At 40.0% G+C, this 17,961-nt stretch overlaps 1 protein-coding gene across 5 annotated transcripts in view; it reads left to right on the top strand.

Annotated features, from left to right (window-relative positions):
- LOC124306338 (two pore potassium channel protein sup-9) overlaps nt 1-17,961 on the top strand; it is an 817,624-nt gene that overhangs the window by 34,254 nt on the left and 765,409 nt on the right. The window contains exon 2 of one of the 5 annotated variants that reach the window (XM_046766956.1): nt 75-133. The exons of the other annotated variants lie outside the window; for them this stretch is intronic. The gene's annotated coding sequence lies outside the window, so the exon portion shown is untranslated. The remainder of the gene's footprint in view (nt 1-74; nt 134-17,961) is intronic. 5 annotated transcript variants of the gene reach the window in all.

The following is a 17,961-nucleotide window of genomic DNA, read 5'->3' as shown; positions in this document are numbered from 1 at the left end:
TATAACGGTAATGTCTTACAATTAGTTATATTTGATTCGAGCAATTTTAATTACACTTTAAATTTTGGTTTTAGGATGGTTTTGCTTGAAAACTTTTGTGACTATAATAGACAGCACAGCGGGACTTGGTCACGTATGTACTTTTATACTGTATCCTTAGAGGTAAAACTTTACTCTTTGCACCTTGGTAACTAATGTAGTTCTTCATGGGGTGATTTACAATGTGAAACACTAGATAGTTGTTAGCGTTTTGTATGTAATGGACTACGTTTGATATCGGTTGAAGACAAATCGACTGGGTACGCGGTGTAAAAGTTGTTGCGGTTTACTCAGAAAATATTCCAAATGGTTTAGGCATTAACAGCTGCTGTTGTCGAAGGATAATTTCCGAGCGTGTTGAAAGTTTATATAGAATTTACGCGGTGGCCTGCAGTTGTTGTTACAGACTCATCGCAAACTAATTACGCAAATTTATCATGCATGCTTTTGAAGGTACGCCGCATGAGAGGGTTTCTCCCTCGAAAGTAATCGCGTGGATGGCTTAAATGTTGGATCAAGTGTAAAAATGGGCATGCTTTGCCTGATATTAATCGAGGTTGTTTCCAGAGGTGTGAAACATTATTTGGATTTTACACTCTCTGCTACGGCAGTCATTGTTTAACCCTTTCAGTCACAGTGGGATGATTAGCATCCCACCTCAAATATTTCCATATCCTAGCCTCATCATAATTTATTTACAAGTTCAAATGATCTTTGTTACTTCGTATATATCCAAAAACTTTCAAGTAACAAGTTTCAAAAATTTTTCACTCCGTTAAAAACCAGCACTCCTATCTTAGATAAGATCAACACTGTCTATCAGATCAAATGTTTTGTAAATAATTGTTCTTATTTTTGTTTTTGCTTATATTCTGCTTAACGTGGGAGGTCAAAAACATATGTCAATAAGGGGACGGTGAAGAACTTGAATCTATTGTCAATATAAAAGAAAAAGTATAAAATCAATGGACAGGCTTACAAAAAGAAAAAAACAAAATGATGACGAGTACGATAATAAATATGACATTGACTATAAATGGAAAAAATTAAATACAAATAAAATATAAATTGAATATATATAACATAGAAATAAAACGTGAATGAAAAATAAATAGAGTATAAATGAAATATAAGGGGAATATAAATAAAATATAAATAAAATGTAGATGAAATATAACTAAAATATAAATAACATATAAAAACTCTCTAAATCTTGTCCATCGTCCTAACGATTAAAATTACACATTCATTCCAAAAATTCACAAATAAATTAAGATAAAATACGCCGGGATTCACACTGGGATATAAAATTGTCTATAGTGATGAGGTAAAAAGTTGGTCAGTCATAACGTATTAAAAATCACTTATCCCTTGATTTAAACACTCGGCAGCAGCTCCGTCGTGTAATCGTCCATGTGATTTGCGAATCTTTCTATAAAATTTTGGAATCCACGATCTTCTTAACTTTTCTTCGTGGCGATTCCGTAATGACGTTCAGATTCGTATGGATATTAATTGGCGAGGTCGATGTGTGAATTTTAATTTTAATTCTCGTTCACAATGATTAAATGATCACCACGGGGAATTATGTACCGGTTGGTTGGGCGTTTTCCCGTCGACTCTCTGAAATACTCAGCCATTTCGCCCGCCTGACGCCGAAATCAAGATGGCTGTGCTAAGTAAAATTTCGCGGGCACTTTTGAATTTAAATATCGTCACAGTTTGGATGGACAAAACATTTATATTGGACAATCATCAAAAAATTCAAAAGACAGGGAATCTCAGTCACTTATATACTGATATCATTCGATATTCATAAATCCCGCTTAACTCTCAACATGTATTCATCTGAAATTGCCTTTCCACATTTAGACTATCGATAGAAATGATGGCGAGTATCGTTAATTAATATAAATCCATGTATCCTCACTTAATCCCTAACCAGCCAAGCGTCAACACCATGCTTAAGGAATGTCACTATGTTGTAAGTTTAATATCTTAAAATCTAATTGATAATACCTGAGCCTGTTTTTGTAAATAATTTTTCTGTCAATGTCGCCTTTTATTTTTGTATTTTTATATCATATTCACAATTGTGCATATCAGTTTCCACAGCACCTTTAAAAATCGGTGCAGACACGTGTTTAAAAACACATGTGTTCTCATATCATTACAAATTAAAAATAGTTTTATAAGTATATACGAACGCCTAAGAACTAAAACAATTGTCTAGAACAATTCTTGTTTTTTTTCTTTTTCATCTTGTTTGTAATAGCCTAAAGATGATCGGCTGCAGTCTGATCGAAACGTCGCAATAAAATATTGCTTAAGAAAAACGTCTCTTCAATTGATCGATACTCGACGAAAATTACCTATTAGTTTAATCTTCAACGGTCACTAACTTCAAAATAAGTAACAAGTTTCGGCCAGAATCATCAAATTTCGATAGTTGTTTTTCTATTTTACATCTGCTATCTTGCATTTAGAAATTATCAAATTCAGACTTCGGATTCATGATCAGCGATCCCAAGAACTCGCGAGTAACAAATTTCAGGTCAAAATATTAAGTTGAAAAATGTGTGATTGAAACGGTTAAGACTTCTTCATGCTTCTAATCACATCCAATCTGCTTCGTTTCCATCTGAGTCTTTGTCCTTTGATTCATTGTCAGTTATTAAACCAATCAGAACAATGTGACCTAATCCGTGTAAGCATCAGTTTCATATTTTTCACTAAAAGTGACAACCTTCATGTAGATTTGACCCTCCGCTCACAACCTTATAGTTTTGCCAAAAGAAACTATGTGTATCCTGGAAGTTTTTGGAGTTGATGGATTTATTTTGTTGACCCAAATTACTTAACCGTTTAACAGAGATGAGTAGAGATGCATCTCAAATAGGTAATGGAAAATGATAATGGAAGTGCTTTGCGAAATTCTATTTAAAATGAAAATGTAAAGTAGGTATTTAGAATAAGTTATGAAACGTAAAATGATACACTATGAATAGTTCTATTTTTCTGAAAATCGAGACCATGATGACCTTCAAGATTTCTGCATCTGCAAAAATAAACTTTAGCAAGCTGTCGCTTTGGTAACGTTCTGAGGATAAGATTCTCTGGAATTTTATTGTTCTTCATTCGATTGTCTAGTGGCAGTATTTTTCATTTCATTTTCAAAGCCAATTCGAAAACTGTTTTCTGACAAATTAATTCTTTAGTAAATCGTACCTTCGAAATAACCAGTCTGCGAGCAAAGTTTTATTGGCCTTTTCGATCTTTACTCAATTATCAAGGAGCGGTGTTTTTTCTCTCCTAGGCTAGCTACGGTAAGAGCTAGGTAAATGTACTACGTGATTTACTAAAAAATGTACTTTACATTAATCGTCAACGAAAAAGAAATATAGCCACTACATAATCGATTAAAGAAGAAAAAAGTCTGATGAAACCTTGCAGTTATACTGATCGCTCTGGAGCTACGGCTTGCTAAAGTACTAATTTGGCAAAAAACGAAGTTTGCATTAAAAATAAAATTAAAAATAATGCCATTAGATTATCGCATCAGGAACATCAAAGTTTGGCAAATATCCTCAGAATGATTGTCCCAAGCTACAGTTTGCTAAAGTACATTTTCGCAGATGCAGAAATCTTAAAGTTCATTACGCCATGTTATACTTTTCATTTTATTTCGGGCTTGCATTATTATTCTTGACTGGTACTTCAGCCTCCATATTATATTTTGTCATTAATGTTGCTCTTGTTAGGCTGATTCGCATTTCGCCGTATAAAAATGATCTTAGAAATGGTGTAGACAATATTGTACAAGACTACAGTTTTGAAGATTGATAATAGATGTTTAAATCTGTTTGAAACAGATAATGCGAAATACCATTTTATATTTTCATTGCAAATTTAAAATGAAAACTTTTAAGTAATTCCCAGCCCTGCCGTTCAACTGTGAGTGAGTTTATTCCGAATTTGAAAATCAAATTGTAAACATAGTTTGATTTTACTATTGGTTTAGGAACGAGAGAAGTTTTCTTTGGCGTGCACTTTTTTATTTAAAGATGTAGGGACACCAACAAAAATATGTAACCAACTGGTTTTATCAATTTTGATGAATATTTTATCATACTTTGTATATTCTTCTGTATCGAAAATTTTTTAAAACATTAAAAAAAACCTTGCTCCTCTGAAAAGTGGCAAATTCCCGAGAGTTATAATGAGGAGAAACCGCTGTGTAAGCATTCATCCCTTTCCAAATACGCCGACTGATCGGCTACTTCGATTTTATTAGATTCTTCATTTTCTTAGAACGAAGAATTACACAAAAAGGAAAATTTGTTTGCTCTCCTCAACGATCATGACTTTCTAGAAGTCTCACCTACAATCCACCTTGAAATAAATTGTAACACTAATTTCTGTTACCCTCAGATGAGGACTCACCGCTGACACTTTGGCGTGATTCTCCAATTACTCTGAAAAACTAAACTATAACAAAATCATATGCGTTGGGCGCCAGACGCTTTAGCGTCGAATTTCAAACAAAAATGCTAAACAATATGAAACAATATAAAACAATACGAAAAATAACTAGAGAACCCGTTGTACGGCTGGCTAGGCTCACACGAACTGGTAGAGTGTCGATATTTAAGGCAGGTAACTATAATTAAAGAATTAAAGTAATAGAGGATAAACTCAAGTCAAGGAAAATTAACTGGTCAATCAGTCGATTATATTGTCGTTTAGGCTTTCACAAGTTAGCAAAGATCACTAAATCAGCAAAAATGGGTTACCAGATTTTCGATAAAATAAAATCAAGACGGTAGATTTAAACAAAAGACGATAGCTAACAGAGAGAACTGAGCGTAGGTCGAGTGAAGTGATATAATGCGAAAATTTACTTAAGACCACACGTCAGTGAACGACGTGATTTTACTCAATTTCCAAAGAATGACGCTACACGAATCACTATTCTGTAAGTTTAAAGTGAGAGTGAAAACTTGATTGCAAATCGATAGATGGCAAAAATGACGATAGCACGGGAGATAATAACAAAAGAGTAAGACAGACTTTACCATAGATTTTAACTAATAAGAAAGATTGCCATTCATTAAAAATTTACGAAATCGGTAGCTCAAACGGGAGAATAGGAAGGACTGTAAAATACGAGAGAAAACTTACGAGAGGGTTATTCGTAGACAATAGAATTAATGATTTACAATAATGACAAATTCAAGAAGTTTCACAAAGAAATCTTAAAACTTAGTTTTCGAGAGAACATAAAACTGTCAGAGAGTGAGAAATTCAGAGAAGAGTTTGCAAAATACAGGAATACACTAAATACACCTTATTATAATAAAATCAACGATAATACGCAAAACTTGAATTAGCAAAGAATTACAGTATGGCAGAGAAATGCAAAGGAAAGAATAACAAGTAAAAAAAATACAGAATTGCCAATGGCAATAGAAAAGTACGGTAGTATTTAGCAGCTAAATCTACGCTCGGTTATACTCCAAGGAATTCGATTTACGATACAATAGGCACTATATAAAATATAATAAGCACTAACACAGAAAATTTAAAAGACTGCAAAGCAATATAGCTCAAGATACGGTAGAATTTTACAGAAGCGGAGTCATAGAAATTTACAGATAATGAGAGAAATTCACAAATACGAAAGAATTACTTATTCGGTAGTTACGAAGTCGCTCAAAAGCGGAATTAATTAATTATACTGAAACCATGCGACGGCTTAATGCAACTCAGAGTCGTGGACCATGATTCGCACAAAACTGGCTTCACACGATGCAACCAAGAAAGACAAATACGATAAAAACAAAAATAGAAATTGTGAGCAACTTCGTAACAATACAATACAAAGGCAGAAGCCTTACCTTAGCTGGTGACTTCAGGCACACCACACTGAATTTAAATTAAATAATACTTAGTAATAACAAAAGAAGGCGAGAAGGAAAGAAGATAATATAACTTAAAGGAAAAGAAGAAGCTATCGATGATAGTGCAAAACGATAGAGGGTGGTGGTTAAACGGTAGCCATGGACCAAACGATAGCGATAGCGGTAAAGGAAGAAGGGAAGGTACTCGACGGAAATCAAAACGAGAGCAAGACAGTAGTGAAATTGTCTCCTGGCGGGTTGAGCGTAGAATAGCCAGAGTTCGAAGTCCGGTTCACCGATCTCGCCGTTGTCGTCAGGTTATCCTTCCTCTAGTTGATTGGTCATTTGTTCCCCACCATGATTGGGTCATCCCTCTTGTGGTCAACATCAGTTATTATCACGTCACACGTTTTCGAAGATTGCCGATAGATGACACGTAACGTCCTGCTCGTGATTTCGTCGTTGACACCAACTCGTACAATATTTCAGTTGCTTCACCTTCCTGTCCAGGTTGCATATCATTGAGGATTCCTTTGACAGAGGCATGTACGTAGGACGCCTCCCGGTCAAAGTTACCGAGTGGAGGGCAACTATTGACTGTAACTCTATGTTCGCTTCCACCGGTGTCGTCGTATAGGCAGTGGCCAGCTGCCCACGATATATCAAGGAGACCATGCAGTCACAGGATGGCGGAATGCAACTGTAAGCCGTGGACCATGGCTCACATGATTATAGTCCTTACTGATAGGAAGGCTGCGTCGATCCTCAGAACGAGGGCTTTATCAAACTGGACGTAGTACTTTAGGGGTCGGTCCGGCACCAGGGCGGTAAATCGGAAGATGGCACACTACGATCTGCCCTGTATGCCATCCTTACGGCATCCGGGAAAGCGAGCGGTTGGTATCTTCTACAGAAGTTGGTCCCTCGGCTGTCGGGAGGACTTTAACGTCCCTGTACGCCCGCAGTCGAGGTGATATGAGAGGTTCGGATAGATGCTAGCCCAGGTGTTTCAGAAGCATACCAAGGTAGCCAGTGTAGTCTTATTGGACTGTCGGTAGACCAAGTCATCGAGAGCCGGAATCGGTAGTTATCGGTAGCTGTTGATCCCTCGGTGGCCGGGATTGTCATCGTCCGTGTACCTTGTTAGCTTGGGCCAGAGTATGAAATACAGAATTTACAGAGAAAGAATTAGTTAATAATAGTTGTTGCCTATTTTGTATCGAGTTCGGTTGGAGTACCCCGCCAGGGACGCGTTTTTTGGAGATTTCCTTCAGTTATGTGCGCTTGCGACGGACAGATCTAAAACATCACGTTACAAAATATACTACTCCCTTAGACCCACGCGGTGCATTAGGTTGTAGACTGAATTGTGAAGGCCCCTATTCGGGCACCAGGGGTCTCTGCGGCCCTGTATCGTGGCGCGCAGCTGCTAGTTCTAGCTGCTAGCTTCAGCCTCGTTTACCGGACAGCCACCTCTGAGATCGCGGTACCTACTCAAAAAATCTCAACTTGCCAAGTGCACCGTTCATCTTGAGATTGGTCAATCGTCTGGCATGCGCAGGCCTGCGCAGATCATTATTTCTGGTACAGCGTGCTCATCGTTCGACTCTATCTTGGCGACGGTTACATACAGATAGACCGTTACAGGTAATTGCCTCGCTCGTCTGCAGCCTTGCGGACGGTGACATGATCAGTTCTCGTTTTCTTGTTACGCGTGATGAAGCTCTGAAATAGGCCCTGCTACCTATCATCGTCAAGCCACGTAATCGTGCCGTTCTCGTGCGCCTCAACATGGCTCGGAAGGTGATAGGTCGTCTTGCAACATCTGACCTTGTGCCGCGTCCCACGGGTCCGGTCACTACCGTCAACCTGAATGAGGCATTACAATCGGATACCTACAGACTACTCATTGCTTCTAAAGCTGCTGCTAAGTTTCTGGTGTTCGCTTTGTCTGGCACTGCGATGGTGTTATTTTTGTACGCAAAGCACAGGGCGTACTGGTGTTCTGCGTCTCATCAACAACCGATCTTACTTGCCTCGCCTTGGTTCAACGCTGCCCTCAGCAGCAGTCACCTAGTCGGCTGCTGCTTTCCGGTAGAACAGTCATCTATGCTGGTTCAATCAACTCTCCTTTCCTCAATCTTTGTCATCTTAATAGGAACTCCATCAGGGGCCACATTGATTCGTTTCTATTTCAATTCTCGGCTTGCTTGTTTCATCTGATAGCGGTGAGTGAATCGTGGTTGAACGCGTAGGTGTCGGATGCTTCGGTCTTATTGGCGGGCTATTTCATCCTGCGTAACGATCGGGTCAGCAAGATTCAGGGCGCGGTTGCACTATATGTACTCAGTACTTTTCACGCTAAGTTACTCACTGTCTCTCTAGGGCCTTATAACTGCAGCCCCGAATACCTCTTTGCAAAAATCTGCGCCCTACGCTCCCCGGCGTTCTTCGTTGCCGTTGCGGCGTCGTCTATCGTCTGCCAAAGGCGACCTTCGTCTAGACTACCGTCTCTGCGTTATCTTCGGTGATGTCAATGCATACCAACTAGCCCGGTCGTACGATGCTGACAACGTCCGTGAGATCTGGTCTTCCTGAGCGCTTTACCGGGTACCCTTCACGGCTACGTGTCGTACTCACACCTCCGATACGATCCTGGATCTATGCATACTCAGTGATCAAATTGCGCTCCAGTTCTTTACCCAGTCTTCAGGGCCGTTAATCGTGTGACATGACCTTATTTTAGTCACCATCTGAGTTCCGACTCCTCAGCTTCCATTTAAGACAGTCAGGGCCCACTCTTTTACTAAATTTCCGGCTGACGCCTTTTTTGCAGATCTTGCGGGTAGCGATTGGTCTCTGTTCTATGCTAAGGCCTCCATCGTTGATCGGCTCTCCTGTCTGTAAATTAATGTTATCGCCGCTCTTGATAAACATGCACTTTATGTGTCTCGCGTCATTAAACCTAACATGCCGCCATAGATCTGTTCAGAGCTACACGCGCTTACGCGAGCCAGGGACTCTTTCTATCGGGTATACAGACGCTCTCGATCTCAAGTCGCTCTCCTGCATTACCATGATGCCAGAGACCACCTTTATAGGCATATTTATGCGACGCGTGCTGACTTCTACGTGGACAGACTATCCTCTATTCAGGAACCACGCGTTCTCTGAAGAGAGCTTCACGATCTTGGTATCGCGCCGGCTCGCGCCAATGACTTCGGCGATTTCGCAGCAGAAAATCTCAGTCGCCATTTTGCAGTCATCTCCCAACGCCCTTCGTCCGTTGCAGAGGTTGCCGAGTTTTTTGCGACTCCTCCACTATCTGCTTACAATGACTCGCTATTTTATTTCCAGGATATTTTTTCTACTGCGTTGTTCCGAGATCTCAGCCACTTTTCCTCACGGTCACGTAGTTTTGATGGTTTATCACCCCGTGACATTCAACTAGCGCTGCCGGTTAGCTTTCCGTACCTCCTAGCTATCTTTGTCCCATTCGCTCTCTACTGCTGTCTTTCCGAAGGTTTGGGAATAGACGCGAGTGTTACCGTTGGGCAAGATGAGGAGCGGCCCTATCTCGAACCTCTGTTTAATATCTAAAGTTCTCGAGTGCATCATGCGCGAACAAATTTCTGCGTTTCTCGAAAGTCGCCAGCTGCTTGATTCTGTATAATTTGACTAGCGTGTTGGCTGCAGCACTCAAATTGCTCTCCTCAGGCTCACCGAGGGTGTTTGTAAAGGCGCCGATGATAGCAAACCAACTGTCCTGGTCCCTTTTGACTTTTCGAAAGCGCATGATACGACCTCGCACGTAATCCTACTCGATCAGTTCTGGAGCGTATACTTTTCGCAAGCCGTCTTCAAGTGGATCGCCTCTTACCTTTAGGGGAGGATGCAAGTACACATGTCTCCGGACGGCCTTCTCTCCGCCTGGGCGAAGCTTGACTTAGGTGTTCCGCAAGGCTTGGTACTAGAACCGCTGCTATTCTCGTTGTTCTTTAACGACATCTTCGTAGTTCTCAAGCATTGCAGTCATATAGGCCATTCCGACGATTTGCACATTTACTACCATTTCCCGATGGAAAAGTGTGTCGACGTTATTGCTTGCGTTAATGAGTATGTTCAAGTCGTCTTGGATAGGTCTTGATCTCAGTCCCTCCGCGTAAATGTCATGAAAACCCATGCGATCATTCTCGGCAGTGAAACTTACATATGTCCCGCATTCAGCTTAATGTATTTCCTGCTATATGTTTCGATGACCTACTGATTTCCTACGTTGATATGGTGCGCAACCTTGGTGTTGCTCTTGATTATCTCGGGCAGCTCAGGTCAATATTATATCAGGTCGCGTGCATGGTACTCTGCGGCAGCTTTCTGTGTCTTGCCGGCTTCTCTCTAGAAAAATGCGCAGACTCATGGTGACCACTTTGACATTTCCTTAGCTCGACTATTATTGTACGGTATTCACTGACCTGTCGAATGCACTTGACGTTAAGCTTTAATGGCTTCTAAATATATGCGTCCGTTTAGTTTGCGGCGTCTCACGAGATGCACATATCACTCCGTACCGTAGAGAGTTAGGCTGACCACGGGTGAAAGACAGGAGGCCGTACTTCCTTATTTCGCAGCTTTTCTTCACCCTGCGCACAGAAAGACCCGGATATTTGTGTGAGTTCTTTGTAGACCGTGTTCGCAATTCTGCGACCGTCCATCCGTCGCGTGCTACTAGCGATTTTAATGCACGGTACGCATGCTTAGAAGCGTATTTCAACTCCTTCGCGGTTACTGTCGTTCGGTACTAGGATTCACTTCCTTCGGAAATGAGGACTGTATCCTCGCTTGCTGCTTTCAAGCATGTGCTCTACGTGTATCTGCTAATTACTGAGGGCATCCGTTATTAGCTCCTCCCTTTCTCGCTATTGTCCGGCCATTAATCGTTAGTCATAAGCTAGTTGTGTTAAGTCTTACTCTTGAATTTGTAATCCACATACACTGTCCCTACTCACAGATTAAATGATTGTAATGGTCTGTGATTTGTCTAATATTGCAGTAGACAGAATAATAAATTAATCTACCTATTTATTTATCTTTCGACTTGGACGTTGACGTGGATAACGTACGCCGTATTGGCTCTCTGTTCTAATAACGGTTTTTTCGTGTACTGAAATTGTTTTTCGTACTGTGAGTGTTCAGTTTTGAACCTGTGCTCTAGTCTTTACGTGCCTTGCAGTGCATGTCATGAATGTAGTTTAGTGCTAAGTAATTAACATTTAACATATTTGCTACATGTGCCCTGGATCATAAATAAGTTATACCTCTATGTTAGTGTTCGTGCGAGCTAATCACACCGACTTTGTTGACGACATACTTAATCTTAATCCGCTAATCACTCTCCACATATATAGTGTATGTGCGTGCCCGGTGACTAACTATCTGTGTTTTCTCGCTAATATTTCGTTTAAGAGTGTTCGACACGCGAATTCGTCTTCTCATAAGCTGATCGCAAAATGCCAATCGTCGTTATGGATGAAGATACACCGGTTAACCAGCCGCTTCCAAAATTCTGAAAATGTTGTTAAAAAGATGTCAAGCACCCTGCGTACTTCTTTATTTGTGATGGAAATTATCCTAGCTGTGCTGAAATCACTCAAGTATATTAGATGGTGTGAAAAACGTATTGCGATTCAAGTGCTGCGTAAATGCAGCTACTAACAGCTCTGCAGTGAGTACTGTTATGCATGATACTCGAAGACTAGCAGCGCCTATAGCGGGTCCAGCTGTTGTGCAAGCAACTTCTTCTGATAGTATCTTGGCTGCTGTAGAGGCGAATTCACGAGCTATGACCATTCTCCTCGAGACATTTCATAGGCAATTGGCAGAAGTTAATAGCAAATTTAAGCAGTCAGAAGACCTACCTATACGTTTAGTCAAGCTTAGCGGAAAAATTTATTCCCTAGCTGGACTACCTGCGGTAATAAACAGAGTAACATCTAAGCTGGAAACTTTCTTTCAATCTACAAATGAAATCATCGCTGAACTGTCTATCGAGTTAGATAGCCTAACCGAGGGAAACGCGATGGTTAAAACTCGCGTCAAGGTAAAATGGAAAGAATCCAGACCAAACAGATTACTGAAATTTTGCGTCTTGCAGCTCAGAACTCGCAGCTATTATGGAGACTTGATTCAGTCGAACGCATCTACGGAATCGTGATATCGTGATTGAGACGGAAGCGATTTTCTTCCTCCGGCTTTACTTTAATCATCAAATACAATCTGATAAATTTTATTTTCATTGTTGTTAGTTCGGAATCGCTTCTACTTGACGCGGCCTGGGTCAGTTGCTGTCGAGGCTCAGATTAGTTTATTGCAAAGGGCGCCAGTTACTTATCAAAATTAACAAAACGAACTAACGACTAAGCTCAATCGGCTAGTAAATAATAATAAAAAAATAACAATTAGACTCTATTCGCAGGGTGAAGGTTTGGGCACTCAGGGAAGGGAGAATCTTTTCCAATAGTTCAGAAAGAAGAATTGGACAGAATATACAATTTTATTGCACATACTTACAAATTGTTGTCAAAATCCGACTCTTATATATTTGTCTGGCGTGTAACGACGCCAGTCGTTGACGATTATTCACAGTAACACTCTTGCCTGCTTTGACGATTTACACCTTAAGAATTAACAATGGTAGAGTAGCAAGAGAATCATTTGTGATTTGGTAGTGAACGATGTACTAGATGTATGGAATACAAAATTGACGATAAGCGTGTGTAACACGTACAAAGGTTTATGTAAGAGTCAATATACAATATACGATATACACGAAATACATGAAGATTGACACAAGAGTCGACATGTGAGAGATAATACATCACGATGTACAATATGTGAAAGTTGACGCAACAATTGTTAGCCGGCACTCACCGCTCGTTGCTCGGATCGATCGTCCGCTCGACAGTTCAGCGCTTGCGCGCTAGTCTAAATTTGAAGGCCTGAACACTATTCGTCTCAAGTTCAATATGGCGTGATATGACAGCGTGTAATATTTGAACGGTTCTATAAGACTTGACTCTACAAATGAAATATGAATAATCTTATAACTATGGATTTCAACTCTGACGTTGAGTTGAATAAGTAGGATTCTATGTTCCTGTTATATAATTGTAGGAGTTCCCGAATGTGCGAATGGAAATTTCCCTGCAATTATTCGAGGCGTCACTGATTCGCAGTACTGTTAACGCCCATCGTCCGCGTCTGATCTTGGTACGCTTTCAGTCTTCGGAGTATCGAAATCAGTTTTTATCTGCAAAATGTTCAAACGGGCTCATGTGTGCGAACAAACTCAATTTATCTGATGAGCATCCTCATAATCCAATTTTCGTTAATAAGCATTCAGCTCCAGCTGCAACTAAGCTTCTCAAGAGAGCAAGAGAAGTAGCAAAGGCAGCCCGTTTTCAATTCGTCTGGACAAAGAACGACGAAATTTTTGCAAAAAAAGATTCAGACTCAACCTTAGTCACATTTGGTCACGACCAAACCTCAATGTATTAAGCATTTTTCACGATATCCACTGCGCATGCGTGGAATAATTTTCTGGGCGAAATTGCCACTTTGTCTTCACCTGAATTGTTTAACTTCTGACTGTTGGTGTATTCGAAAGCACTTGAGACCCGCAATAATTAGTACCTAAATTGTAACCATTAACTCAAGTCGGTCCGATAATTTTCAAATTATACCCTCATTCTGATAATCATTTGTTAGTATTTATCGTACTGTCTATGTAAATACTAATGTATCATAAAATTTACATCATCAGTAAAGTCAGTATTTAAAATGTGAAAGCAATCTGAATGTACAAATTGGTATTATTCCGGTATGAGCTATCGGAGACTAAATGGTAAATTCATTGTTACTCATATATGTTTTATTTAACTTGTAACCAATACTTTTTTATTTAAACTTTAACTTTAAAATAAAGTGCGAGGGTTAAAGATCGGTTACCCTACGGCGCAGTAACTAACCTGAATAATTAGATATTGAGAGATAATAAGAGAGAAAGATATGATTGTTGGGCGCAGACGCACATGCGTCAGAAAATAGATAATTAGAAGGAAAGATATAGATAAAGACAAAATCAGGTTCTACGACGGTTTTGCACAGCTTGCTCAGTATAGACAAGATAATGGTAGAGGGGAGGGGTTGAATCCAATAGATAAAATACGAAGCAGGTGAAGCAGAAATAATATCAAATATATTGACCAAGAAGCGATAAATATTAATAACGAGCGGACAACTGAAGAGATTTAGATACATTTAAGATATATGAGACAATTAGTTTACAGCCAGAGAAAAGTTAAGCGAGAGATTTAACAAATACCAGAACGTTTTCAGAATAAACGAGATATGTGCGTAGGCTCGCGATACTATTATTCGAGGTAATAATTAATACGGTTTTACCATAAGTCAGCAGAACAGAGAAAGATGTAATCCAACATATAAGGTACTTAAATTAAGCATTAATAACGCAAGCCGTAAAATATGAGAAGCGATTATAAGAAACGTGAGAAATACAAAAATTGTAATAATTATCACCTTACCAGAATTATCAGAGATATAACAGAGGCAGGGAATTATTATAGAATATAGAAACTAACAGATAATACGTAGGCTCTAGTTTGCGGTAAGTGCGAGACAAAGAGAGGTAATATTCAGAACAGTAAAAGATAATTTCGGAATTAAGACAAATAATACTCAAGAGAATTGAAGCGCAACGTACGACAAACCAGAGAGACTACGGACAACTACGATCAGCGCTATTAGCGAAGAAGATGATGAAAAAGATGTTACTTGATACGGCGCAATACTCCAAAGTCAAAAGAACGACGAGTGATGCCGCGCAGCGATATGAGATCGCTCAAGCGGTACACTTACTAAAATTAATTACTCAAGTTTAATAGATACAGAAACAGTTATTAGTTGATCAGAAAAGTATAAAGAAATAGTAATGATCAGTAGCTAAGGTAAGAATTGATAAATTAACAGATACTGGTGGTTCCAAAGACCAAGAAATAATTACATCTCAAAATAAGCTAAGCGGTATCAAGTGACCAAAGGTGTTTCCTTTCAATTCGGTATAAGTGAAAGAATGTTACAGCGCTGCTATACAGCGATATTAGATATTTAGATATTCTAGAAGAGAGAGATAATTAGATAAGACAATAGTCACTAACAATGCGTAAGTAAGAGTCAACCAGTCGCGAAGTTACTTGCAATAACAAATAGAAAGGGATACGATACGAAATAGAAAAGAATAAGATACGAGCCCACGTGGCTCACGCGGCACAACTGCAAGAGAGAGAGAGAGAGAGAGAGAGAGAGAGAGAGAGAGAGAGATATTGCACCAAGTAATTTCGGAAAAGGAACCTCACTTACGTGAAAAGAAGATAGGACAGGTACTAGAAAATGCGACACGATAGCGAGAAACTTTTACTAAGGATAGCGATAACACGTCTTGCTTAATCGAAAACTGAACGTAGAGTGTCGAGACCAGCGGTGATCCTGATTTTCGTCGTGCTGCTGTCACGTGATTCTTTCTCAAACTGCGTTATTCTAATTGGGCCAGCAGGTCGCGTAAGTCGGGTCTACAGGTAGGCGGCGATGATCCCTCGTTGTTTGTTTTCTTCTTCTTCGCTGATAGGTATCGAGGTATAGACACGTCGGGCGGTGGTCGAAGATGTTTTCCATCAGCTGTGCGGTACCGTTAGTGAGATGGGAAGTCGTACCACTCATGTGTTGCAAAATTGAAGTGTGCGAGAATATTGCGTTACCGATATCTTGGACTTGCGACCGATTGTACTTCATTCCTTGCTTTACTGGTACTCCCCGTTGTAGCCATTTCGTTGGCGCTGCATCTCGGCCCTCGCTCATCGGAGCCCTCATGCCGGAACGATCTGGTAGTGAGGGCCCTCAACACGGATCCCCACACTGTATCCACCAGATCCACGTGGCCCGCATAGTCGAGCGTAACCCACGCCACAGCCCTTCGATAAGATGGTTCATTAAGAGACAACCGTCCTTTTTTTATAGACAACGAGTTAGTAGGTGTCATGGTCGGTTCAGCTCCAGGCTGATAAGTATCGTCGACAGGGGGCTTTATTGTGTTTTTGACGCACAGCCCTGTACGCCGTCGGCGATGCATCCGAGCGGTAGAAGCGTTGATTCGTGGTTCGGCTCCTGGCCGATAAGTCTAAATATTTGGAGGTACTGTTTGTGCATCACGCACGACCCTGTTCACAACTTAGGTAGGCATCCATCGGGAGTGGCTTCAGCGGTATTCGTTCGTCCGTAGTCGGTGGTGGTCGGTGTTGAGCTGGTACGTGACCCCTGTCAGGCAGTGTCCTGGTATCTTGACGTGGAAGTCTCGCAGATGGTTCTCGTAGAGCGTTACAAAATTAGAAAATATAATAGAATTAGCGTAATACAGGGAATTTCACTTAAAGATAACTAGTCGTTCTTTTTAGAGTATCGGCCTCAGACGTGCTTTCGGTATTTTTTATGATATTCTGTACGTAGGGAAGTACGATAGTTAACACATGTGACGGGCTATGAAATACCACGTCACAAACTATAATTGAAAGTGAAATCTGCGTTAAGTCGCTATATGCTTATGATTACACCGGTCAACACGATTTTTGGGTTTGGTTTCTGCATGTGAAATTTTGGTTTCTCCTACGTTACAAATAAGAGAAAAAATTATTTTTCTGATCAAAGTTTGCTTTTGTAGAAACGAGAGCAATTTTTTGAATTTTCAAGAAAAATGACTGATTTTTATATTATTTTTATAATTGCATTTTAAATTACGATCAGAAAAGTTTTTGCGGAACATCAAAGTCTTTTTTATTCAAGAATTGTGATAAATAATTATAATATGCAATTTCCATTCGGGATAATCAAAGTGCTACCACCTATTGTTCATAAAATGAATTAAAAACTTTAAAACGTACTTATGGACGTAAATCAGACAAAAGCAAACCTTAAAAGCTAAAAATGGATATTTAAGTATTTTTTGATGTCTGGAATCAGAATTCAAGCATTAGAACCGAAACCCAAAAAAAAGTTTTTTTTGTCGACCTGTGTCATGTATTGTTCTCTATTACTTATGTACTGTCATTCCACCCTACCTTGCCATTCTTGCTTGATCAGTACTGCATGAGCCTATTAATTTAATTGTTAATTTAATTCGTATTTAAGATGAAAAAGTTGTACGGTTTTATGCCGTACGGCTCGTTACAAGTCAAGGCAAATAAATTTGAACCACTCATTCTCTCTCTGTCTCTTTGTCTCTCTCTCTCACTTTCTCACTTTCTCTTCTGGCTTGGTGCTTGGTGAACAACGTGTGCCTGTTATTGCTCATTACATTTTTTGGACGTTTTCTGAGTCTTTCTTTTGCGAGTTTGGTCTGTCTAGTATCGCTCGGTTCGCGATGTGCCGGTCTCTCTAGTGGTATATAACTCTTCGCGCCTTGTTGTACGGCTATTAAATAATTGAGACATTTAGTGCATTATAAACCATTGTACTTTCTCGGAGGATTTGACTTTGTTGATTTTCTGGAGCTGTCATTGTCAGTGTCAGACCAGTGAGTTTGAACGTAGCCTTTGTTGACTGTTTTTGGATTACCTCGCGTCATCTATAGACTCCTACTGATATCAATCTGCGATATTGACTCGCTGATAGTATGGCTCCTCCAAACTGCGCTGCGTGTTACGCTGCTATAAATGTCTCTAGTAGTGCCGTTACCACTGGCAACAGATGTAAACATTCGTTTCGTGCTGTCTCAATATTCGGTTTCAGGTTGAAACTAGCAGGGGCTGCGACAGACTGTGTTCGTAGTCGCTGCCCTGTTTGTACGAAAGATGAGACAACCGCTATTGGAGCTGCAATAAAAAAAATGTCATCATTGCTGTGTCTATAAACTCTCGCCGCGGTGCATTTGAAGCCACAGCTGCTAAGGTCAACACGC

The sequence above is a fragment of the Neodiprion virginianus genome, chromosome 1 (genome assembly GCF_021901495.1).
Source record: "Neodiprion virginianus isolate iyNeoVirg1 chromosome 1, iyNeoVirg1.1, whole genome shotgun sequence".
Classification (NCBI taxonomy): domain Eukaryota; kingdom Metazoa; phylum Arthropoda; class Insecta; order Hymenoptera; family Diprionidae; genus Neodiprion; species Neodiprion virginianus.
The sequence above is the reverse complement of the archived record's forward strand: the minus strand, read 5'-3'. Positions and strand labels throughout refer to the sequence as shown.